The sequence below is a fragment of the Telopea speciosissima genome, chromosome 4, assembly GCF_018873765.1.
Source record: "Telopea speciosissima isolate NSW1024214 ecotype Mountain lineage chromosome 4, Tspe_v1, whole genome shotgun sequence".
Classification (NCBI taxonomy): domain Eukaryota; kingdom Viridiplantae; phylum Streptophyta; class Magnoliopsida; order Proteales; family Proteaceae; genus Telopea; species Telopea speciosissima.
Window position 1 is genome coordinate 41915082 of NC_057919.1, and position 27728 is coordinate 41942809.

General features: G+C 41.2%; 1 non-coding gene across 1 annotated transcript; it reads left to right on the plus strand.

The window, feature by feature from the left end:
• Positions 1-3742: 3742 nt before the first annotated feature.
• Positions 3743-3849, plus strand: LOC122660653. The gene has a single exon (XR_006332759.1). It is a non-coding gene; the product is annotated as a small nucleolar RNA R71 (small nucleolar RNA).
• The last annotated feature ends 23879 nt before the right edge of the window (positions 3850-27728 follow it).

Genomic DNA, 27728 nt, shown 5'->3' on the forward strand with positions numbered 1-27728 from the left:
TAACCCTAACGCCCAATGAAATGCCCAGAGAATGGCTGACTGATCGAGTTGCATTTATATATGCATTTCTTGTTTAATTTAGCAGCTCTTGTCCAATAATTATGGTTTATTGCACTTAAATACTTGAATTATTGGTTATTACAGAGATATTGGAGTTTGCAGATATTTGATGCTAAAGGGGACAGCTTAGCAATACATTATAGAAGAGGGGCTTGAGTGTAATTTAGAAAGATAGAAGATTTCAAAGTCCTATTTATCTCTCCTTCCAATCATCACTCCATGATTATTCTCCATTATCTCTTTCTTTTTTCTAATTTTAAAACCCATCCCATCATCTCCCCATCTCTCTCTCATCTCCATCTCATACGTAGCCTACCTCTCTCTTTTAGTTTCCTATTCCAACTCCATTATCTCTTTCTTTTTCTTATTTTTAAAACCACCCCATAATCTCTCCATCTCTCATCCCCATCTCATACGTAAACCTCTCTCTCTCTCTTTTTTACTCTCCTATTCCAACCCGATTCTCCTTTATCTCTATCTTTTTCTAATTTTAAAAACCCATCTCACCTTTTCCTAGAGGGAGAAAGGGACTGCTTTAAAAACAGTGGGCAGAATACAGATTGATTATCATTCCCCCACCGAGAGCAAGAGAGGAGTGGGAATACCATACTTGTGCAGCCAAGAGAGGAGAGAGGGTCTTAGGGTTTCTACTTGGAGACATTGAGACCACCATTGCTGCCATTGCTGCTATGAAGATCGACTGTAGCTGTGCTCCCTTGATCGCCATGTGTAGCTAAATTCCCAACCTATTCTCAGGGAGATGAAACTCTGTGAAGTTAATTTATTTTATTTTCTTTACAGATTGACCATTTGATATTAAGACTTCTGTAATTCTTTGATCTGGTTTAATGATGACATCTAGTTAGGATCTTTTGTTTATGTGATTCAATTGATTCGTGCAAATAGTGGTTTTCTTTTCCCATGTGGTTGTACCGAAGATAGGTTATAACTGAACGACTAAGCGTGCCAAGCCTCGTAGCGAAGGACGATAGTACTCGTCAAGATACCCTATATCTAGGGGGAACCCTATACTTTGTGGTGTCATTGGGCTTGTAGCCGTAGTGAGCCGTAATGTGCGAGATAGTGAATTAAATCAATCTAACAAAGTGAATTCGACCTGAGGATAGTTCTTCTCATCTTATCATTCACATTATTCTTTGTTTGTCGTTGTTCTAGGTTCAATTTAATTTCTAGTTACTTTAATTAGCTTAATTCATTGTTTGCAATATTTCTTCCAGTTTCCCGTAGATCGACCCCTTACTTGCTAGATTAATTTAGGGTTTTATTTTTGACCGGTCAACGACACGATCAAATTTTGGCGCCATTGTCGGGGAACCGAAGCACGGTTTCTAAGATTGATTGAGTTATTTTATGTTACTTTGTTTTAGTTTTAATTTTATAATTCCAGAATTTTTATTTTTATTTTTAATCTCTTTATTAGGTTAATTTTAGTATACCTAACATTCTCTTTGTTTGTGCAGGAAGCCGAGTAGATCGAGTAAGGACAAGCTATCCGTTTGGTTTACTTTTAATTCCTAGACTTTATGTAATTAGGGTTATTTCATGTAATTTTTTTAATTCCATCATTAGATTGGGTGTTTAGGTTTAATTTTAATTCCCCTAGCCCCTTAAGATCATATGTGTAACTGTTCATCGGGGCAGCACGTGGAATTGCTCAACCACCAACACCAGGTAAGTATTTTCATTAGTTTTAAATTAGTCATTTTTTTTACTTTTTAGTTCTGATTTTTATTTTTTATTGAGTCTTTTTTTATTTAGTTATCACATTTTAATTTCTAGTTTTAATTTCTGTTTAATTAGCACATTCAACCTGTGTTGTGTTTTATGCATGGTCGGCGTTAGTTGCACCCCAACCTAATTGCCCTTGACCTAGAAATAGAGCGATCTGTGGCTAGGCCTAAGGATAAGGATAATAATACTAAAATGGGTGACAAAAACCAGCCAGGAAGGCTGTTGAGTGAGCACTACACTCCAACTGCCTATAGCCCTACATCTTGTATTCAGTTGCTTGCCATTCAGGCTGCTCAATATGAGATCAAGTCCAGCATCATACAGATGTTACCATCCTATTATGGACTTGATAATGAGGAGCCTTACAAGCATCTTGATGAGTTCTTAGAGGTGTGTTCTACAGTCAAAATCCAAAACCTCTCTAAAGATGCCCTAAAGTTACTCTTATTCCCATTTTCCTTAAAGGACAAAGCCAAACATTGGCTTCATTCCCTAGATTCGGTTAGGATTTCTATATGGGAGGGGATGCAACAGGAATTTTTAAAAAAAATTTCCCCATTGGCGGGACTAATAGCCTTAGAAGAGCCATTACTAGTTTCTCCCAATTAGAGGGCGAACAATTCCATGAAGCGTGGGAGACTCTCAAGGAATTACTTAGGAAGTGTCTCCACCACGTTGTCCCGAAATGGCAGTTAGTCCAGTGCTTTTATGATGGCCTCCGTGGCCGATATAGGCAGATGGTGGACTCTTCTTGTGGTGGAACATTTATGCACAAGAATGAGACGGAAGCATGTGATATTTTTGAAACCCTTAGTGAGAATTCCCAACATCATGCTTTGGCCTCTCGGACTAAGATTCCACACATAGGGCAACCAAAGAAGGGTGGTCTCTATGAGATCAATCCAACTGTAGAGATGACTGCTAAGGTTGATATGTTATCCAAGAAATTGGACTATTTGATGTCTATAGGGCAGCATCCTATGTCCCCATTCCGAATGAGTTTCCCTCCACCCAATCAGACTGAAGCCTGTGCCCTATGTGCTACCCCTAGTCACTATGTAACGAACTGCCCTTCGACTACACAATACCCTGAGTTTGTTCAGGAACAGGTGCAAATGGCTCAAAGTTTCCCTACACCGGGTAATGATCCCTTTTCCAATACTTATAACCCAGGATGGCGAAACCACCCAAACTTTTCATGGAGAAACTCAATACCTAATAACCCTCCAAACTCACCATATAGGCCACCATTTAATGTTCAAACCAATGCCTATATGGGTGGACAGCCACCATATCCTCAACCCCAACAGAATGAATCCTTTGAGGAAAAGGTGCTTAAAAGCATTAAGTGGACTCGAGCAGAACACACAACTGCTTCACTCACATACTCAGTCCATTGATTAAAACCTAGCCTTGATGGTTAAAGTTGGATGGGCCTGCTTGGTTCCCTTGATTCCATGAGAAATTAGGGTGATTTCTCCATCCTGGATTGTAAGTATTGCTATATGGGTTATTTTGGTGGAGAGCACTTACATTCTCAGTGCTGGAAGTGCCCACCAAGGTGTTGGGGCATTGCTCAGTAAGGTGTCCAGGGGTTTGGCACCAACTGCATACTGACACATGGTTGACCTGGTTGACCGGATTAACTGGTATAGACTCTTTAAGAACTATGGACTCCAACCGTTTTATGAGGCTATCAAGTTTGGCCTCCTTGGCTGGCATACCCTCAATGAGATACCCCTTAGTGGTCCTTTCAGCCTCTTGGGAAGATTCCCATTCCCTAGTCTTATCAGCCAAGTTGGTTAAGAATGTCCATGCATCATTCTCCTCAGAAAAAGAAGTAAAGCCTGCTAGACACATAGACTCTACAAGTTGCTTGGTCTGATAATCAATACCCTCATAAATAATTTGGCATAGCTGCCACAAGTCAAAGCCATGGTGAGGGCATTCTAAGAGGAGGTCCTTGAATCTTTCCATGAATTTAGAAAAGGACTCATGTGGTTTCTGCCTGAACTGGAGGATGTCACTTTTAAGCTTATTGGTCTTGTGAAGAGGGAAGAATTTTCTCAAAAAGACAATGGTGAACTCATCCCATGTATTAATGGAGTTTGTTGACAGTCCATAGAGCCACTTCTTGGCCTGGTCTTTCAGGGCAAAGGGTATAAACCTAAGCCTAACTGCATCATCAGTCAAATTCTGGACCTTAATTAGAACACAGACCTCCTCAAATTCCCTAAGGAAGAGATATGCATCCTCATTAGCCATCCCATGGAAATGGGGTAGCATGCTAATGAAGTTGGTCTTGAGTTCATAGTTATTCCCTGTAACAACAGGCAGATTAATGCATGAGGGCTGTGCAGCCCTGGTGGGGGAAAACCTATCCTTAAGAGTCTTGGGTTGTTGGTCACCCATGGTCAAAGGTGGTAGAGAATGTGGTCTTCTAATAAGACGATTACTTGAATCACGAGTCCACACCTTAGCCACCTAAATAGATATGAGGTCTCCTTTAGAAAAATTAAAGAAAAATAAAACACTTAAAAAAAAAAAAAAAAAAAAAACTAGAAACAAGAGGGACCCCAAGGTAGTTAGTGCATCTCTATCCCTCAAAAATCGAAACAATGGTTCAAAAGTTGTAAGGATGCCATATAGGTTGACAGCAAGGGAACCCATATAGTCTTCTATAGCCACCTACGTGCGACTCCAATATGGATTCTGATGTAGAATGGAGGTCTACTATACGTTTATGTTTCCAACACTCTCACTATGTCGCTTTCCTGTTATCAAGAGTGGTCACCTCCAAAGATAAGTCACATGTCAATCCACCCAACCAAGTCAAGATGTAGCATCATAGGTAACTTAATCCTATGAGGGACACCAAAAGATGGAGGGTTGAAGCATATGAAGGACTTTAGATTGGGCGCACACTATTTGAAACAGAAGAGAAACAAGAAGAGGTTTTCAAAAACTGATTTTTTTTTTTAAAAAAAAAAAAAAAAAAAAAAGAAGAGAAAATAATAAACTAAAACACTTCGAACTACTTAAAAATCAGATAAATAAAATGGACAATAATCTCCCCGGCAACGGCGCCAAAAACTTGTTTGAATTAAAATAAAATCGCAAGCGTACGGGTCAATCGTAGCTATGGGTCGAACACGAGGAGATATACGCCACTCTATTTAACTAACTTAAAAGTAATGCAAAATAAACCAAATTAAAGTGTTAAATTAAACTAATTAAACTAACAAAAATCAATGCATCCTAACTCATAAGCATCTAACAAAATTAAGGGATTAAATCGGCGTCCGAACACATGAGCATCTAACCTATCAAACTAAAGCGAATTGAAAGGAATAAAAATGCAGCCACACATACTAACCACATAAAAAGATATAAGGGAATAAAAATGCATCCATAAACCACAACCATATAAAATTAAAATAAAAGAAATAGAGGGGGAAGAAGAAGAAGATAGAGAGAGATAGAGGAGATGGAGAATGAGATTGGGAGTTTAGATAGTAAAACCTGGATGTGCTTGCATGAATGTAAATGAAAAGCTTGAATACTTGCATAAACTTACCATGGCCTCCTCTTCTAAATCTTCAAGTCTTGTCATCAACTTAAGAACTTAGACTAGAAGGCTTAAAACCTAAACTAGAATTAAGAAATTACAACCCAATTGAAGACTTAAATTGAAATTAAAGCATAAACTAAACCTATTATAAGCATTAACTAAAAATTATAAAAGCAAACTAGAACTTAGAAAAGCCAAAAATCACAAATTAGAAGGAGAAGAAGAGAAGAAATTTCACTAAGTGAATGAGCAAATTTTTACAAGAGAGGTAGGGGGGTATTTATAGGTGGAAGAGAGGAGAAGAGAGAAGATGGAAGTGTAGGAGAAATATTCCCTAAGAAAAGAGAATATTCTCTTCTCTTTCCTCTTTTACAATGCCTTGAATCCTAAGAAAAAAGAAAAAAATAGAAAGAAGAAGAAGAGAAGATTGTTTACATAGACCTTCTATTTCTAGAAAAATAAACTTCCAATTTTAACAAGTGCTTCATTTTCTTTGTAGATATCTTCTCCAAGCAATAAAATCAAAGCATCTTTGATTTTTCAACCTTCCATAGATGAGAAAATATAAATCTATCCCAAGTAGAATTTCAGAAGTGCCCTTGAGAAGTTGGAGGAGAGAGAGAGTAAGGGTGATGACTAGGATTCCTTCAAGAATAAATAAAATACCCATTCTGTCCTTCAAAAAATGTGGAGCATGGGGTGCTTATATAGGTCTCATCATTGTGTTCCTTGCAAAAAATCACACAAAATAGACCCAAATTTCATCCAATTCGGAGTTGGGGAGCCCAAGATATCTCAAGTTGAAGTTGGACTGTCCAGAGCCTTCCAAATGGAATCTTTCGGGTACAGTAAAGTAACTTTTGATAATTTCATTAAGGCCTCTAAAATCCGAACTTCCGTTTCACTTTGTCCCCATCCGACTGTCAATAATTATAAATAAACCCCTGCAGACCATTTTCACGCGTCGTTACGGAAACGGCCATAACTTCTTCGTTTCAACTCGGAATTAAGTGCCGTTTGAACCATTGCGAAGCTGACTCGATGGGCTATGCATCCATTTGCACTTCTAAAAAGCTTAAAAACATCTCCTTAGCATCATCTCCTTCATTTTCACAAGAATTCACCTAAACCCTGAAAAGCACAAGAAAGCACCAAGTAACTCTGTCCAATGTGGTAAAATGTATAATTTATGCCCTAAAATTTCACACATAAATGTGTTCATCAGGTTGTTAGAAGATGTTTTAGTGAAGGTGGAAGAATTGTACTTTCTTGTGGACTTCCTTATCCTGGATATGGATACAGCCATCACAGCGAAGCTTCCCCCTATCATTTTAGGGCACCCCTTCTTAGCTACTACGACTGCTTGCATAAATTGTAGATCGGGTGCCATGGACATCTCTTTTGGGAATAAGAAGCTTAGGCTCAACATCTTCAATGCATTCTTAGGTTCCTTTAGAGAAGAAGAGTGCTTTGCGTTGGATTTATTGGACGAAGTTGTGGATGATCACACTTCTCACGTGCTTATTGATGACCCTTTGCAGCACTATGTAATGTTTGGAGATGACTCTGAGGCATACACTAAAGAGGTGCATACTTTGCTAGATTCCTCACCCTCTTTAGAACAGCCACCTTAGACAGTTTGGTTTGAGCCGCTTCCCCCCTTTGGTTACATCTCCCCAACCTTCTTCTAAACCGGCTCCTTGGTATGATTTGATCCTTGACCCTCCGTGAGTTAGTCTGAGTCTGGCTGAAGACTCTAAACTTAGCGTTCTAGTGGGAGGCAGCCCACTCTAGTTATTGCTTTCTTTATTATTTATTTTTTTTTTCTCTTCTACTGCTTTTGTTTTCTAATAGTTGTTTTGCAGTGTTCATCTCCTATAGCGAATTTACTCGTCATTGGTGATCACATCTTTGGATTCACTGCCTCGCCAGCCCCACCTTAGGTTGTCTCGCTCCTTCCTTTATTTTTGCATTCCCCTTGCTATGATTTTCTATTTTTGTATGTCATTGGGGACAATGCCGTTTAAGTTGGGGAGGGAGGATTTTTGGAAAAATTTTCTGTATATGACTCTCTGATTTATCTACATTATTGGAAAACTCTCATGCACTCATTTTTATAATGATACTTTTACTTTATAGTGCATTTGACTCTAGGTTGTGAGAAAATTAATTCAACACAGTGTTAAGTATTGAACCTTTATTTTTCCAACTGTCATTTGTGAGCTTGCTTAATGCTTCTAAACACATAGGTCTACCCGGTTTGTGATATTTTGAATGTTTAGGCAGACCACTGCTTAATTGTGTTTGCAGTCTCTTTTGTTTTGAAAAAAAAAATTTATGAGAGTTGAGTTCTGTTGCTTCATCTTAGTAACCGAGGCATCTAGGCCACAAGCCCAGAGTCTCGCGTAAAACTGTTGGAGTGACCAGTTAGGTTATTATTACTAGTATTCTTGAATCCAGTTCGGGCTTGTAGCCTTTTTGGTTCGAGTGAGTAAGCCCGAGGAGTGTTTCACACTTAATCCCCTAAAGCCATATGGCTTGGGAGTGGTTGGCTTAAAGCTCGTTACATGAGCCTTCTAGAAAGCTTAAAAGGCCAGAACATTGCACGGATCTGAGAATCACGTAATTTCCACACTAAAAAAAAGGAAAAGAAAAGAAAAATGTTTTGAGAGAAAAATAAGTAAGCTACATTGATTATGAGGTGTTAAACGAGCTAGCATGTGCGTTTGTAAAAGGTTTAGATGTCACAATTCATGGTGAACCAGTGGGTTGAAAAGCAGAAAGTGAGAACTTGATGGCTTAGGAGAAGTCTTCGTTCATTGCTTAGCTCTTGTGTTCATATGAACCAAACATCCTATGAGTTGATATACAATAGTAAACTGTCATTATTTCTTTGAATGCATCTTATGTAGATAGACTGTTTATGAACCTGAGAGTCGAGTCAGTTATTTTCTTTATTCTCTTTCACTCGAGGACGAGCAAAAGCTTAAGTTGGGGAGTATGATCGAGCTGCATTTATATATGCATTTCTTGTTTAATTTAGCAGCTCTTGTCCAATAATTATAGTTTATTGCACTAAAATACTTGAATTATTGGTTATTACAAGGATATTGGAGTTTGCAGATATTTGATGCTAAAGGGGGCATTTCACGCCCCAAACCACCCCTGGGAGGATTTAGGCAGGTGACTGGTCATCCAACGACATCCGCCAATCCTCAAGGATCAAGAAGCAGTACTTACACGTCACAAACCACACCATGAGGGTAAAAAGATAATTAAAAGAATATCAGAGTGCCACGGAAGATCAGACTACCCATAGATGATATATATCATCAACAAACAAATCCTAATTTCCTATGCTATACCATATACATATCCATTTATGTTCAATAAGTACATTATCTTGGTAATTACACTTCTTAAAAGAAAGAAACTTAAATAATATCAAAATCATCGCTAAGCAACGAGATGAGGAAGATCTATAATTCCATCGACAGCTTCCTCGCCCATTGGCAAACTCGTTCCTGCAAAATCAACTAAAAGGGAATATACAAGAATGTAAGCTCCACAGAGCCCGTGATTGAAATATAAACCATCCATGCACATGCAAGCACAACCAAATGAGTCCTACATGAGGTGCAATTCATTTTAATTATTAGCCACCTAACGTCACAACTAAGGCGGGTTAGTGCTACTACAATCCACAATACATGTATCCCTAGTGCGGGCTTGGTTATCCCGTCCCGCGATACACCCATTGGGTTGACGGAGAGGACCAGTCAGCTCCAACATCTCCCTACCCAGGTCAGCCTGACCAGCCCTTTGTGATTATCCTATGAAGTGACTGTCAACATATAACTCAACGATCACATTTCTTTTCTTTTGGATTATATTGTGGCATAAAGCCCGGCATATAGCTCAAGGTCACATTTCTTTTCCTTATTATGGTTTTAAGCCCGGCATATAACTCATAATTGAATTGTGGCATAAAACCTGGCATATAGCTCAAGGTCACATTTCTTTTCCTTATTATGGTTTTAAGCCCAGCATATAGCTCATTATTGAATTGTGGCTTAAAACCCAGCATATAGCTCAAGGATTATACGGTCACTCCCACAACCATCCAACACCTTAACCCCTATTGGCAAGGGTGCGTAACACGGGTGATGAAACTCTAGCCCCATGTCTATATGGCATCGTATGAGTCAGGCGGTGTCAACCATATCCCATAATACAGGCTACCACGGGCCTCATTTCCAAGCCAACTACGGCATCTAATCTAGCAATTCCACATACAAGCAATATCATCCATTTCCAATGTTCATCAGATAAGATTCAGAATTCAAATGAGAATATAAAACAATTTAAAGTAATTAAAGATAGTAAATATTATTATTGTTGTCATGACCCATTAGTCATGTTACACCTACACTCATGGCGTAATTCCACTCACCTTGGTTTGATCCTACCGGTTCAGTTGTTTGTTCAGTTTTGGCCGGTATCTGGCTGTGCACCTCAAGCACGGAAACAAATCCTAAAGTAATAAATCAAAAATATGTTATTTTAAATATTCAAAACTGTTTTGGATAACCCAATGTTAGTCTAGGCTCCTAGGTCTAGCTCGGTGCTCGATCTGAGTTCACTTTGAACTCTCCGGACCTTGCACTGGGCTTTAGGCCCATGTCCCGGTGCATTATCCGGAGTATGTGGTCTAGGGGCAGAATGGTCATTTACCATTGTAATACATGCTTCTAGGTCACAATAGCCTTACAACACAGTCCCTAGGTCTGCAGTGCTGCAGGACCAACATAGACAGGGTTTTCAAACCCTACGGGGCCCACTTGGGTACCCAAGGTATACATAATTATGGATGGATGTGAGGAGGGGTATTTTGGTCATTTTCCACCTCCTTACACTGTTTATAGTCAATATGTGGAGGTCCCCCAAGTCAAATTAGCAAAACGGTGAAGTTTTCATTCACTGAGTGATGTCTTTAGGTGATGTCTGCATCGCCCAGTGGCATCACCCAAAGATTGCAAAACTGGAATTAGGCTGAGATTCCAAGGTTTTGAACCACGGGTAGTGCATGGATCGTCTCCCCATGCATGTTAGGTCATCTTGGACCCCTAAGGGCATACTTTGCACTGGTCCTTGTGGATTTTCACCTGGGCCCACCACCTGGCTGCCAAAGGTTGCCCAGACAGCCTAGTGAATAGTAACCCAGTATAGCTTCAGCTGCAAGCCATGGTTTTGGCTGCATGCAAAGCTGGTTTTATGTATAAAATAGTACTCCAAAGCTGCTACCACCTAGGGTTAGGTTCCATGCAGCCAGGGCATACACTCAGGACTCCAAACAGTTAAATAACAGTGCATCTGGCATTGCAGCCATGCACAACCAGATTTTGGCTTCAAGACCAGCAAAACAGATCTGTATTTTTACTCAAATATCTCAGATCTTCCATGCTCCATGCTTGCATGGCAGATCTGGAGCAGTTCTAGGCAATTCCTAACTGTTCTGGGCTGCCAGATGGCCAGAAATCCATTAAAACCATAGAGATCTAAGAAGAAAAATAGTACAGTAGGTTTATTACATGAAAGATGCTCAGATCTTACATGCAACAGGTTTGCATGCTAGATCTGAGACAGCACAAGGCAGCCCCCGCTGTTCTAGGCTTCCCTTGGCCAGATCTGCCTCCATAAATCATAGATTTAAAAGAGGAAATAGAGAACAGAAGCATAGCAGCAGGTATAGGTGTAGTTTTATACCTGAGAACAGCCAAGAATGGCTGCCGGAGCTGGGCTTTGGAGGTAGGGACAGCTTCCCCTCCTTCTCTCTTCTTCTTTCCCTTCCATTCTTCTTCCTCTCCTTCTCTTTTCTCTCTTCTTTTCTCTCTCACATTTTCAGCAGTAGAAATAGGTTCTAAAATGAGGCTGAGTCCTCTATTTATAGACCAGCCCTTGACTAGGTCCTGTTTGGCTGCTTAGGCCCACTTCAAGAATGTGTTTTTAGACTGATTCTCAGTCATTCGGGGCTCTCTGGTGGGGTCCACAGTGATCCGAGGGCATGAGATGGTCCCTCAGACTCCCCTCATCCTATGGAGGGTGTTTATGGTCAACATGGATGGTCCCCACACATCTGCAGATCAAAATACATCAATTTCCCACTCTGGGAGAAGTCTCTAGGTGATGTGTGCATCGCCCAGTGACATCATCCAGAGAATTCATTTACAGAATGTTTTGGATTGAAATGAAATGTCAGTCCATTTAGAGACATAATTGGCTCATGGTCCCTTCTAAGAAAATGAATCTCTATGAATCTAGTTTCTAGAAAAACTGGAATCAAATGAAATGAAGATTGGGTTATGAAGTTATGCTATTTTTGTTACACAAAGGTCAACCTGTCAAAACAGCAGGATCCCATTTTGACAGCAACTTGAGCTATGCTTTTAACTAACTTAGAGACAGATCTAGGTAATGGTGTCTTCTAACAAAATGCAGCCCTATGAGTCTAGTTTCTAAAACAATTGGAACCAACTCAAATGAATTTCGGGTGGTGGAGTTATATCATTTTAACTAAGAGAAGGTCTATCTGTAAATTAGTAGAATTTGTCATTTATGTTGGGATTTAAGATGTATGTATGGAATTGGGTTCCCATCATCAAACCAATCATGAAAATTGATATTTGGGTTTAAAAATGCTTTATCTAAAACATTCAAGGTGATGAGGGTCATCATTAGTTTAGCCTAGAAGTAGGATTTAAGTCCAAGGGTCCTAGAATCAAGGTTGGGCACCTTCCTTAGCCTGTACATTTTGTGATGAGCTATATAGTCACAAGGAGTTTGTGTTTACCTTCTATATGGTATGTAGGTCCTCACCAATGGGCTACCTCATCATGTTCAACCTCGGGTCCATTACACCACAGTATACTGGTAGCCTTGACCTCGGATTCTGGGCTTTCAATAAAAATTCCAATTAGCCCCTATTTTTGGGTAGGGGTTTTACATTCCCCCAACCTTATAAAAATTTTGGCCTCGAAATTGAATGTGTCTGGGGATTCAAGTAGATAAGGATACTTTGACCGCCTTTCATCTTCTCGTCAACCGGACATTCTTTGATCGAGCCCGACTATTCCACAGTACCTTTACAATAGGATAATCCGGTTACGGAGATCGTGCTTCTCACATCCCACATTCTCTTCGGGTTCCTGAGTCAAGTCATGAGTCGAGTTTGGGAGGTACTTCTTCAACACCGATGCATGGAATAGGTCTTGGACTTCTTCCAATCAGTACGCCATTGGTCAAAATTCTCGGATTCAACTTCCCTTTCTTATCAAATCGTACCACCCCTTTGGTTGGTGATTCCCAAGAAAATACTTGATTGCCCATGACGTACTTCAGGCCCTTTTGTCTTGTATCGGGATCGCTCATTGTTTCTATTGAGCTATAAAGATCTGGTCCTCAAACATATTCAACTCCCAATAAGTTATTTCGATTACTCCCAAATTTGATTGATCTAATGTTCTGCTTGATCTTGAGGGCCTAAGGAAAATTGAACTCCCAACATATACCTCAAAAGAAGTCAAACGATCCAACTACCCAAGCATATTTTGCCTAATAATCTATACTCCTATGACTTTGGGTTGTGTGGTATAAATCTACACCATCTTTCCTACACAGCTCTTCCTATAAACACTTTAACTTTTGGTTTCCCAATACCTAGTGTCAACTTTAGGATGAATTGGGATATTGATGGAATCCCTATTGTTCGCTCCCAATAACGGAGGGGACATTCGGTGACCCATTACCCCCTTCATACCTATTGTTGAGCAAGGTTTTGTCGGATCCTTTAGTTCCAGTTTCATCTTGATCTTGGTTGTTCTATTCGTTTGGTTTGCAATATAACGCTTTACCAAGACCTAACTACGCGCCTAAAGTCTTTTATCGTCCTCCCAGAATCTACATATGAATATAGAATTTCCAAATGGGCAGGGTCTATAATCTTCGTTTAATTTCACAACGTTTCAAATAACAATACTAACCACCCATTTGGAAATGTGGGTACCTTCCTCTTATCAGCAAACGCAGTAGAACAAAAGAGTGTAATGAGCCAAAATCAGAATAACACTCGAACAGGTGAGGATGATATGGGTAGAGTACCTGTTATTATTCCGAATTGGCCTCAGCTCCCCTTGTGTCCAAGGCATATACTTATTTTTTGGACTTTACTGCTTTAGGATGGGAAAGGCTGAGCAGTAGATGGATCTCGTCGTGGCGCATGAAATCTGCTATGATGACAATCCCTAGCCATGTGTCCGGGCTACTTGCAGACATAGCATCGGTTGTTTGACTTAGACGATCGGGGCACAACGGTAAATTATGCCGATTGGCTCAAAGCATGGTGACAATACTGTGTGGGCTGTTCGAATATTGGGTGAATGGGTTGATATGCTTGACCCATTTCAAGCCCACGGTTCTGTGCCAGGATAGGGCTTAAGCTATATCCTCGAAAGGTCTCGTTGGGCCACTCTAAATTTTGGAAGGCGTTAGGCCCCTTGTTTGTTGATACTGTGGTCCCCTCGTTCAATCTATCTTCTATCGTCTTGGCTTTATCGACCATCTGTGCATAGGTTCGAATATCCATAACTGACAGGATGGACCCGATCTCAGGCTTGAGCCCCTTTTCAAATTTCTTCATTTTGCTAGCCTCCCCCTTCATATGTTCCGGTGCGAAATGGAACAAATCCTCAAACTACTGTTGGTAATCTAACACTGTCTTCGATCCTTGTACGAGGGCAGAGAATTCAGCTTCCTTCTTATCTCTGAAGCTCTCAGGAAAATAATTCTTAAAGAAGACTTCCTTGAACTGATCCCAAGTGGGGTTGGGATGAGTCGCCTCCAAATTTGGTCGCGTCGACTTCCACCATGCTTCAGCCTCATTCTGCAACTGGTACCCAGCGCATATCAACTTTTGGGCATCGGTACATTCTAATACAGTGAAGTCTTTTTCCAAAGCACTAATCCATCTCTCTAGTTCCATCGCCTCCGAGCCGATCTTGGAAAAAGTGGGCGGATGAAGTTTCTTGAACCCCTCCATCACCCTAGCAGTAGAGTTATCTACAACATGCTGAGGCACCGAAGGTGGAAATTGTGGAGGCTGATTGGGTGGTGGCATCGCTTGTTGTTGCATCATGGTCGTAAACTGAGTGGTCATAAGGGCCAGCATTTCTTGTTGTTGCTATGTGATCTGTATCATGTTTACTAGGATTGTATTCAGCTCACCGACAGTCATAGCCGAAGGTGGTGCGGTGGCAGGAGCCGGAGGGGTCGCAGGCACCGGGTTTGGAAGGTCCCTGGGTATCCTTGTCGAAGTGACTGACACTTCAAAGTTTTGAGCTTCGACTCCATTCGGTAGTCCAGTTTTTGGAACAAATCGAGGGCCTCTTCCACGACAACCACCTCGGTTGGATCTTGTGTTTACCATGGTTGTTTATCTGGAAAGGAACCTTGGGCATTAATAAATCTATATTTTCTAACTAAGGAAGGTTCTAAATTGATACCTATGCGTACAAGCTATCATTTGCTATGGTACGACATAATAGTAAAACATCGCACGTATAGAGATGCGTAAGAGAAAACATAGGAATTTATAAATACTACAACAGGAGTAAGTACAAAGATAGGCTGGGGTGTGTGTGTGTGTGTGTGTTTTTATTTTGTTTTATTTTATTTTATTTTATTTTTTTTTGTGTATCAGTTGTACTTTCCTTTCTAAGTTGTAGTTCAGAAGTAGTACCTCCAATTTTCTTTCCGGATGTAAAAGTTTATGCCTCTTCAATTATAGAGTTATTGGCTTTTACACCTAGTTAGTCTCCTACTGTGTTCTTCTACTTCTTTATTTTGGTATTTTCTTGAAACTTTTATTTCTTTGTCTCTAGACAACCCACCATCCTACTTTCGTTGTTTGTGAATGTAAATGGAGATTCTCGCTCTGATACCACTCTGTCACACCCCAAACCACCCCCTGGGAGGATTTAGGCAGGTGACCGGATATCCTACGACATCCGCCAATCCCCAAGGATCAAGAAGCAGTACCTACACGCCATAAATCACACCATGAGGGTAAAAAGATAATTAAAAGAATATCAGAGTGCCACAGAAGATCAGACTACCCATAGATGATATATATCATCAACAAACAAATCTCAATTTCCTATGTTATACCATATACATATCCATTTATGTTCAATAAGTACATTATCTTGGTAATTACACTTCTTAAAAGAAAGAAACTTAAATAATAACAAAATCGTCGCTAAGCAACGAGGTGAGGAAGATCTACAATTCCATCGACAGCTTCCTCACCCATTGGCAAATCCGTTCCTGCAAAATCAACTAAAAGAGAATATACAAGAGTGTGAGCTCCACCGAGCCCGTGAATGAAATATAAACCATGCATGCACATGCAAGCACAACCAAATGAGTCCTACATGAGGTGCAATTCATTTTAATTATTAGCCACCTAACGTCACAACTAAGGCGGGTTAGTGCTACTACAATCCACAGTACGTGTATCCCTGGTGCGGGCTTGGTTACCCCTTTCCGCGATACACCCATTGGGTTATCGGAGAGGACCAGTCAGCTCCAGTATCTCCCTACCCAGGTCAGCCTGACCAGCCCTCTGTGATTATCCTGTGAAGTGACCGTCAACATATAACTCAATGATCACATTTCTTTTCTTTTGGATTATATTGTGGCATAAAGCCCGACATATAGCTCAAGGTCACATTTCTTTTCCTTATTATGATTTTAAGCCCAGCATATAGCTCATAATTGAATTGTGGCATAAAACCTGCCATATAGCTCAAGGTCACATTTCTTTTCCTTATTATGGTTTTAAGCCCGGCATATAGCTCATTATTGAATTGTGGCTTAAAACCCGGCATATAGCTCAAGGATTATACGGTCACTCCCACAGCCATCCAACACCTTAACCCCTGTTGGCAAGGGTGCGTAGCACGGGTGATGAAACTCTAGCCCCATGTCTATATGGCATCGTATGAGTCAGGCGGTGTCAACCGTATCCCATAATACGGGCTACCACGGGCCTCATTTCTAAGCCAGCTACAGCATCTAATCTAGCAATTCCACATACAAGCATTATCATCCATTTCCAATGATCATCAGATAAGATTCAGAATTCAAATGAGAATATAAAACAATTTAAAGTAATTAAAGATAGTAAATATTGTTGTTGTTGTCATGACCCATCAGTCATGTTACACCTACACTCATGGTGTAATTCCACTCACCTTGGTTTGATCCTACCGGTTCAGTTGTTTGTTCAGTTTCGGCCGGTATCTGGTTGTGCACCTCGAGCACGGAAACAAATCCTAAAGTAATAAATCAAAAATATGTTATTTTAATTATTCAAAACTGTTTTGGATAACCCAGTGTTAGTCTAGGCTCCTAGGTCTAGCTCGGTGCTCGGTCCGAGTTCACTTTGAATTCTTCGGGTCTTACACTGGGCTTTAGGCCCATGTCCCGGTGCATTATCTGGAGTATGTGGTCTAGGGGCAGAATGGTCATTTACTACTGTAATACATGCTTCTAGGTCACAATAGCCGAACAACACGGCCCTTAGGTCTGCAGTGCTGCAGGACCAACATAGACAGGGTTTCCAAGCCCTGCACGGCCCACTTGGGTACCCAAGGTATACATAATTATGGACATATGTGAGGAGGGGTATTTTGGTTATTTTTCACCTCCTTACACTATTTATAGTTCACATGTGGAGGTCCCCCAAGTCAAATCAGCAAAATAGTGAAGTTTTCATTCACTGGGTGCTGTCTGCATCGCCCAGTGGCATCACCCAGAGATTGCAAAACCGGAATCAGGCAGAGATTCCAAGGTTTTGAACCACGGGCAGTGCATGGATCCTCTCCCCATGCATGTTAGGTCATCTTGGACCCCCAGGGGCATACTTTGCACTAGTCCTTGTGGATTTTCACCTTGGCCCACCACTTGGCTGCTAGAGGCTGCCTAGACAGCCCAGTGAATAGTAACCCAGTATAGCTTCAGCTGCAAGCCACGGTTTTGGCTGCATGCAAAGCTGGTTTTATGTATAAAATAGTAATCCAAAGCTGCTACCACCTAGGGTTAGGTTCCATGAAGCCAGGGCATGCACTCAGGACTCCAAACAGTCAAATAACAGTGCATCTAGCAGTGCAACCATGCACAGCCAGATTTTGGCTTCAAGACCAGCAAAACACATCTGTATTTTTACTCAAATATCTCAGATCTTCCATGCTCCATGCTTGCATGGAAAATCTGGAGCAGTTCTAGGCAGTCCCCAGCTGTTCTGGGCTACCAGATGGCCAGAAATCCATTAAAACCACAGAGATCTAAGAAGAAAAATAGTACAGCAGGTTTATTACATGAAAGATGCTCAAATCTTACATGCAACAGGTTTGCATGCTAGATCTGAGGCAGCACAAGGCAGGCCCCAGCTGTTCTAGGCTTCCCTCGGCCAGATCTACCTCCATAAAGCATAGATTCAAAAGAGGAAACAGAGAACAGCAGCATAGCAACAAGTATAGGTGTAGTTTTATACCTAAGAACAGCCAAGAATGGCTGTCGGAGCTGGGCTTTGGAGGTAGGGACAGCCTCCCCTCCTCTTTTCTTCTTTCCCTTCCTTTCTTCTTCCTCTCCTTCTCTTTTCTCTCTTCTTTTCTCTCCCACGTTTTCAGCAGTAGAAATAGGTTCTAAAATGAGGCTGAGTCCACTATTTATAGACCAGCCCTTGACTAGGTCCTGTTTGGCTACTTAGGCCCACTTCAAGAATGTGTTTTTAGACTGATTCTCAGTCATTTCGGGCTCTCTGATGGGGTCCACTGTGATCCAAGGGCATGAGATGGTCCCCCAGACTCCTCTCATCCTATGGAGGTGTTAATGGCCAACATGGGTGGTCCCCACACATCTGCAGATCAAAATACAGCAATTTCCCACTCTGGGCGATGTCTCTGGGTGATGTGTGCATCGCCCAGTGATATCATCCAGAGAATTCATTTACAGAATGTTTTGGATTGAAATGAAATGTCAGTCCATTTAGAGACATAATTGGCTCATGGTTCCTTCTAAGAAAATGAAGCTCTATGAATCTAGTTTCTAGAAAAACTAGAATCAAATGAAATGAAGATTGAGTTATGAAGTTATGCTATTTTTATTACACAAAGTTCAACCTGTCAAAACAGCAGGATCCCATTTTGACAGCAACTTGGGCTAAGCTTTTAACTAACTTAGAGACAGATCTAAGTAATGGTGTCTTCTAACAAAATTCATCCCTATGAGTCTAGTTTCTAAAAAAATTAGAACCAACTCAAATGAAGTTTGGGTGGTGGAGTTATATCATTTTAACTAAGAGAAGGTCTATCTGTAAATTAGCAGAATTTATCATTTATGTTGGGATTTAGGATGTATGTATGAAATTGGGTTCCCATCATCAAACCAATCATGAAAATTGATATTTGGGTTTAAAAATGCTTTATCTAAAACATTCAAGGTGATGAGGGTCATCATTAGTTTAGCCTAGAAGTAGGATTTAAGTCCAAGGGTCCTAGAATCAAGGTATGGCACCTTCCTTAGCCTGTACATTTTGTGATGAGCTATACAGTCACAAGGAGTTTGTGTTTACCTTCTTAATGGTATGTAGGTCCTCACCAATGGGCTACCTCGTCATGTTCAACCTCGGGTCCATTGCACCACAGTATACTGGTAGCCTTGACCTCGGATTCTGGGCTTGCAACAAAAATTCCAATTAGCCCCTATTTTTGGGCAGGGGTTTTACAGAGCAGCTTGGGAATACATTATAGAAGAGGGGCTTGAGTGTAATTTAGAAAGATGGAAGATTTAAATGTCCTATTTATCTCTCATTCCAATCATCACTTCATGATTATTCTCCATTATCTCTTTCTTTTTTCTAATTTTAAAACCCATCCCATCATCTCCATCTCATACGTAGCCTACCTCTCTCTTTTAGTTTCCTTTTCCAACTCCATTATCTCTTTCTTTTTCTTATTTTTAAAACCACCCCATCATCTCTCCATCTTTCATCCCCATCTCATAGGTAAACCTCTCTCTCTCTCTTTTACTCTCCTATTCCAACCCGATTCTCCTTTATCTTTATCTTTTTCTAATTTTAAAAACCCATCTCACCTTTTCCCACGAGGAGAAAGGGACTGATTTAAAAACAGTGGGCAAAATACAAGTTAGTTATCATTCCCCCATCGAGAGCAAGAGAGGAGATGGAATACCATACTTGTGCAGCCAAGAGAGGAGAGAGGGTCTTAGGGTTTCTACTTGGAGATGTTGAGATCACCATTGCTGCCGTTGCTGCCATGAAGATCGACTGTAGCTGTGCTCCCTTAATCACCATGTGTAGCTAAATTCCCAACCTATTCTCAAGGAGATGAAACTCTGTGAAGTTAATTTATTTTCTTTTCTTTTTACATTGACTATTTGATGTAAAGACTTCTGTAATTCTTTGATCTGGTTTAATGATGACATCTAGTTAGGATCTTTTGTTTTTATGATTCAATTGATTCGTTTAAATAGTGGTTTTCTTTTCCCATGTGGTTGTACCGAAGATAGGTTATAACTGAACGAACTAAGCATGCCAAGCCTCGTAGCAAAGGACGATAGTACTCGTCAAGTTACCCTATATCTAGGAGGAACCCTATACTTTGTAGTGTCATTGGGCTTGTAGCGGCAGTGACCCGTAATGTGTGAGATAGTGAATTAAATCAATCTAACAGAGTGAATACGACCTGAGGATAGTTCTTCTCATCTTATCATTCACATTATTCTTTGTTTATCATTGTTCTAGGTTTAGTTTAATTTCTATTTACCTTTAATTAGCTTAATTCATTCTTTGCAATATTTCTTCCAGTTCCTCATAGATCGACCCCTTACTTGCTACTTGCTAGATTAATTTAGGGTTCTATTTTTTACCGGTCAACGACACGATTACTGACAGCAGGAAATGTGATTTTGGTGATTGGGCTTATATTAACTTGCATCAAAAGGGTAATATGGACCCTCTAAAACACTTGTTTGGTCATGATAACATTATGGGTATATTCAAAAAAACAATAACATATGTAAAAAAAGTACATATGGCAAAAATATTAATGCAATATAAGGTTTTAAAGAGAAACCCATTACGTGTATATGTGCCTGTACATAAACAATGTATATAAGCATTGGGTGTATGAACTTGTGTGTGAGTGATGTGTGTTGAAATTCAAACATAAATAAATAGGAATGTTATGGCTAGGGGCATCCACATCATCTACAGAAAAGTTAGACCCCACCAATATCACCTCACATGCATTAGGAACCTATTTTGTCAGTGGTCTGACCTGGTTCATTGTTTAATAGAGGAAATATAGAGAGGAATGGTTAGCTTCATTCTTTACGCATGCCTGCACCTAAATGATGTGTTAGATTCTGTAGAATACTGTTGTTTTGTGTATATCCTCAAGTTATTCCATTTAGGATTCATGATCATATTGCTTAAATTCATGTAGTGTTAAGTATCTTCACCAAGTTAAGGCAACCATAGGAGTCTAATGCCCAAAGTTTCTCCATGGCAGGGTTTGATTGTGTTGTTCAGGCTTGGAAGACCCCAATGACATGCTTTACATTAGGCAGTTAAGAAAGAGACTAGCTCGGATCCAAAGAATTAAAACCCAGGTAGAAAAGTACTTAGTTGTATATCTGGCACTTGCTAACACTAGTCATGCAGAGAACCGCGTTATTTACCTTGCATTAGCAGACGGGGTTAGGAGTGACCTAGGGTACCTGCACACATAAGCCTATTTTACATGAAAGAATTTAGAACTCCACTCGCTTGCTAGATACAGGTATAAACCAAATAGATGTTGTTCCTATTATAGTTCCATCGTCTTACATGAATCTCCATGTTATAAAACCTCTTCGGTATATGAAATTTTCAATAAACTGCAACCTAGGAGAATGTTATCCTTAGTAGTTGTTTTCATTACAATACTAATGATATTACACCAGAAATGTAGAAATGATAGCTTACATACTTAAGCTGAACTAGAACTTTCCCCTCACCAAGAGATGTAGAGATATTAAACACAAAGTTCCTTTCAGAGATCAATCATGGTCAACACAAGATCCAACTGGGGTGGTCATCGTGGAAGAGCCCCTCGATTCGTTTCAAAAGTTAAGCTACGGATAGAACCGAAGCTCAGACTTTGAGATATCGGTTACTTCGTCGAGAGTACCCCGTGTCATCCCAAATCTGGTACCACTAGCTGCCCCAGCTGCTGTAGCCGCATCCCAGCCAGGAATTGCAGCTGGAGAGGTGAACACCATCATGACCACCATGATGCGGACCATGTAGCAACAATAGGAGTTGTTGGGCCAGATGACTACACAGTTCACGACCATAATGCAACAGCGAGTGGTGCCACCACCACCCAATCGGCCCCTGCAATTTACACCACCTGTGCCTCAACAAGCAGCAGAAAGCTCCACAGCTAAAGTGATGGAGAGATTTAAGAAACTCCAGCCGCCTGCGTTCTCCAAGCTAAATTCTAAGGTAATGCAACTGGAAAGATGGATTAGCGCCCTAGAAAAAGCATTCGATGTACTTGTAAGTATAGTGGTCCTCGGGACGAGGGTTCCTCAGCCTTATGGCGATAAAGATTGTTTCGACGAATAATGGCATATTGTTCTGACATATCATCATGGGGATTGGGATCGTACTTCATAAAGAAATGGAGTCACCACCTAGGATTAGGGCCTAGGACCCAATTGGTGTAGCCCCATCCGAAATTAGCGAAAATGGCTACGTGATTCCATTTTATCTGGTCAGAGATTCAGGGTAAGTAGGCAGGTTACAAGAGTAGGAAGGTGTTAGGCACCCACCTCGCCTGAACAAACCAGTCTTTCTACTAAATGCTTGTTTTCGAATATTCTCCCTTAATAATATATCATATACTAACATGCAAGGCTAAGTTATGATACACTAATCATGACAAGGAAAGAAAATCATTTACTATGTATACTAAAGCAAGTTACTTTAATTGTCTACATTATGCCAAAAATAATAAAAAGGAAAGAGAAAGATACCTGTCAAGAAATACAAGAAAATAATGAAAATGCACCAAGTACAAAATATGTGATGTCCCACGGCTCAGGTGGAGATGGACAATCGGCTTGCCTCTCTCTTGTCGGACAGAGTAAGGACTATATGAGATGGGTTTCGTTACTCAAACTTCGGACAGAGTAACGATTGTATAAGGGATTCTCATAATCTGTATACAGACAGAATAACAGCTATAAAATGAGGCTTTTGTTATCCGTATGCGAACGGAATAACATCTTGACTAGGAGGTGAACACTCTTCACTCAAGCGGGTAATCGATGGATCTACCCATACTCAGGAACCTCACTTTAACGGACACTCTCAAGAGAGAAAATCGGGCAAAAGAGGGGTGATTCTCACTTCTGGAGGGTCTCCCTACCCTGAAAATTCATGAAATGAGGGGAGGGGGACCCTCCTATTTATAGGGGGACCCCTTCATGGGCATGGAGGGATCTACCACAGCGCCGTGGTCGGTGGCGGACATCAAAGTCCCCCCGGTGGTGTGATTTTGTACTTGGTTGCCGTGGGGGCCTCCACATGGCCGTGGGGGACTGTCCACAGTGCCATGGTCAGTGAGGTTCCTCCTTTTTTTCATTTTTTGGGCCAAAATGGGCTTTTTTGGTGTTTGGGGTGTGAGTAGTACCTCCTTCAGCATTTGGTAAAAGGGTTATAAGTCATTTTAGGGATGTTAGGATGATTTGGCTTAGATGTAGGGACAAGAGTCCTTCTTGAGAGAGATACCAATGTCTGCCAGTGTCCTGTTGTCATCATCGCCAGGGGGTGACAAAATTTAGTGTCTATAGTACTCGAATGTACCAATGCTCAAAAATTGATATGTGCTGGGTATCAATTACAAAATGAGGCGAAAGAATGGTGGAAGGCAACGAGACCTAACATGGAGGCAGTTCATCCCAACCCTACTTGGGATCAGTTTAAAGAAGTTTTCTTTAAGATTTATTTCCCTGAGAGTTTTAGGGACAAGAAGGAAGCCAAGCTCTCTGCCCTTGTACAAGGATCAAAGATCGTGCTGGATTACCAGCAGTAGTTTGAAGATTTGTTCCATTTCGCCCCAAAGCACACGAAAGGAGAAGCCAACAAAATAAAGTAGTTCGAGAAAGGACTCAAGCCAGAGATCGGATCTGTTTTGTCGGTCCTGGACATTCAAGACTACGCACAGATGATCGACAAAGCAAAGATCATGGAGGATAGACTGAAGGAGAAGACTACTGTGTCGCCTGGATTGGGCAAAGGCCAAGCAACTACCAGAACTTTGGGTGGCCAAACAAAGCATTTTAAGGAACTAGCTCGAGTCCCAACCTCATACAATATTGACGCCAAGATGACATCCAAACCTCTTTCTGTCCCACTTACAATCGGATTGCTCAGTATGCCCAGCCCACTCCAAGCCAAGCGACAACTGCTGCCCCGCCATCTCAACCTGTAATAAGCCAAGCTAGCCAAGCCTCTTCCCCCTCTGCATTATCCAACAAATGCTTTGTATGCCACAAAGCTGGGCATCTGGCTAGAGATTGTGCGAGCCGCGGATATAACTCTTACCCGTCGATCCAATCCCCCGCTCGACCCTTTCAGCCACAGGACAACCGGACAAGAGTAAAAGTGTTCACGCTGACTAATGAAGAAGCCGAGGTGAACCCAGAAGTGATGACAGGTACGTGTTTATAACACTACTAAATTATTAGAACCAACCTAATCGGATGCAAGGGATTTCATTGCATCATTATCTTCACATAAAACCTTAGGTACGTTGATTATATCGTCTGCCCCCGCATGAGTGTTATTCGACTCGGGTGTATCCCACTCTTTTGTTTTTATTGCTTTCGCGAATAGGATGACCATCGTCAACTAAGGGCCATAGGGCACGATTTCATAGTTATCACACCAACTGGAAGCGTCATGAGCCTGAAGGAAGTTTACGACCCCTGTCTAGTGGAAATTTGTGGAAAGAACCTGACCACCCATTTGATCAAGTTCGACATAAAAGACTTTGCCGTAATATTAGGCATGGATTGGCTATCCGCCTATGGGGAAAATGTCATGTGTGTTGAGAAGAAGATCTTATTCAAGTTGAATGATGACTCAATTTTCACCTATCAAAGTGAATCGATGATGAAGCCCAAGAGGATAACCTTATCCGCCTTCAAGCACGAAGGTTGTTAGATGAAGGATGTCAAGGCTATTTGGCCACGGTAATGGACACCGAGGCAAAGATTAGGCAATTGAAAGAACTTGATATTGTTAGGGAGTTTCCTGATGTTTTCTCGAAAGATCTGACCCAGCTACCGCCTGATCGAGAAACAGAGTTCATGATCGATTTAATCCCTGGTGCAGCACCTGTATCCAAGGCACCCTATTGGATGGCACTTGTGGAGCTAAAAGATCTGAAGGTTTAGTTACAAGATTTGTTGAAGAAGGGACTCATTCGACCAAGCGTGTCTCCTTGGGGAGCACTCGTGTTGTTCGTAAGGAAGAAGGATGGAAGCATGCAAATGTGCATCGATTATCGGGAACTGAACAAACTCACAATCAAGAACCAATACCCGTTGCCATGCATCGATGACCTATTTGATCAATTACAGGGTGCAAGTGTCACACCCCAAACCACCCCTTGGGAGGATTAGGTAGGTGACCCGGATTGCATAACAGCAACCCACCAAATCCCACAGATCTAGAAGCAGTTAATACACTCACAGACACACATCCATAATACTACCACAAGTAAAATCAGAGTGTTGCAAATAATCTACATTTATAAAGGAAGAAAGAAGAAAGCGTAGCGATACGAGAAATGATTGTAATATATACATAAGTAAGATTGTTCATTTCCTCCATACAACCCACAAACAGAACAGTAAGATCTAAGTTATACATAAGTAGAAATAAAAGTAAATATGTACAGGGCGAGATAACTCAACCCCAAAAAGAAGAAACTAAAAACTAGAAGCAAGAACGGGGATAAACTCCTGGACAAAGTCAAAGGGAGTCCCCAAGATAAAAAGCATCAAGAGCACCCTTCACGAGTCATCTTCAGTAACCACTGAGAACGCTCGCATCAATGGCATGACCTCCATCGGGTCCATACCAATACCATCATAACCACCATGGCTCTCCTCCGCGTAATGAGCCTCCACACCACAGTGACATCCACCTATACAACCATCTAATAGAAAAACATATATAACAGAGTGTGAGCTCTACTGAGCCCGTGAGTAAAACAAATCATCATGCATGCATATGCAACCACATTCCAGATATGCAGGTCCAGTTATTTATTAGCCACCTATCAAAACAACTAAGGCAGGTTAGTGCTACTACAATCCCCAATACATGTATCCCTGGTGCGGGCTTTTACCCCTTCCTGTGATACACCCATTGAGTTATCGGAGAGCACCAGCCGGCTCCAGCATACATACCCTTGGTCAGCCCGACCAGCCCTCTATGATTAATCTTGTGAAGTAACCGCCTTTGTATTATAATTTACCTTTTCGGTGCTTCCCAGCATATTGCTCGAGGCTTCCCAGCGTATTCACCCGAGGATTTACTTTGTTTGGCTTATAGGCATAATTCACCTTTCCAGTGCTTCCCAAGCATATTGGTCGAGGCTTCCCGGTATATTGCCCGAGGCATCCCAGCATATTGTCAAAGCTTCCCGGCGTATTCGCCCGAGGTTTTACGGTAGCCCTCATAGGCATCCAACACCCTAACCCCTGTTGGCAAGGGTGCGTAGCACGGGCGATGAAACTCTAACCCCATGTCTATATGGCATCGTATGAGTTGGGTGATGTCAACAGCATCCCATTCTATGGGCTACCACAGGCCTCATTTCCAAGCCAACTATGGCATCTAGTCTAGCATACACAATCAGCATAGAATATTCAAGCAGAGTTGATCAACAGTAATACAGTGTTGTAATAATTATAAGATTTGAAGTTAAACATAAATTATAATATTAATGTAATGAAAGTTAGATTCAACATATTACTTATGTTACACATACATACACAATGACATTTCACTCACCTGGGTCTGGTTCTATGAGATCAGTTGCTGTTTCAATTCCAGCTGCGGTCTGGCAGTGTACCTCAAGCACGGGATCAAATCCTAAGTATAAATTAAAAATATGTCATTTAGTATTCCAAAATATTTTTTTTATGTCCTAGTGTTGATTTGGACTCACTGATTTGCCTCGGTGCTCAGTCGATGATCACTTGGAATTCTCTGGGCCTTGCATTGGGCTTTAGGCCAAAGTCCCAGTGCTTCATTCAGAGAATGTGGTCTAGGGGCAGAATGGTAATTTATCACTATAGTACATGATTCTAGGTCACAACAGCCATACAACACAGTCCCTAAGTTAGCAGTACTATAGGACCAACACAGACAGGGTTTCCAAGCCCTGTGGGGCCCACTTGGGTACCCAAGGTGTTCATAATTATGGACAGATGTAAGGAGGGGTATTTTGGTCATTTACCACCTCCTTACACTGTTTACAGTCCATATGTGAAGGTCCCAAACTCATATCTGCAATATCATCCATTTTAATTCTCTGGGTGATGTCTCTGGGTGAGCATCGCCCAGTGCTATCACACAGAGCCTGTATAGAATGTGAACAGGCTCTAATTCCAAGGTTTTGCACCACAGGCAGTGCCTTGATCAATCCCCCATGCATGTAGGTCATTGTGGACCTCTTGGGGTGTGTGGTTTGCACTGGTCCACTTGGATTTTGACCTGGGCCCACCTCTTGGCTGCCAGGATCTACCCAGACAGCCCGATGAATAGTAACCCAGCTGAGTTCCAGCTGCAGGTCATGATTTGGGTTGCATGCAAGGTTGTTCCTACGTGGAGTAGGGTGGTCTAGGGCTGCTGCAACACATGGCTAAGCTGGATGTAGCCTGTGTGCATAGATTTGAGCGTAGACTGCCTGTTGTTGATGCAACAGTGCAATGCAGTTTGGCACATGCATGGATTTCAGTCTTAGGAACAAAACAGCAGCAAAACTTTATAAACAAAGCTTAGATCCTCCATGCAATCAGTTTGCATGTTGGATCTAAAGCAGCACATGGCAGCCCCTTAGTGTTTTGGGCAGACCATGACCAAAAATACATTAAAACTGCAGGGATCCATGGAGAAAAATGATAAACAACAGCAAGGCAA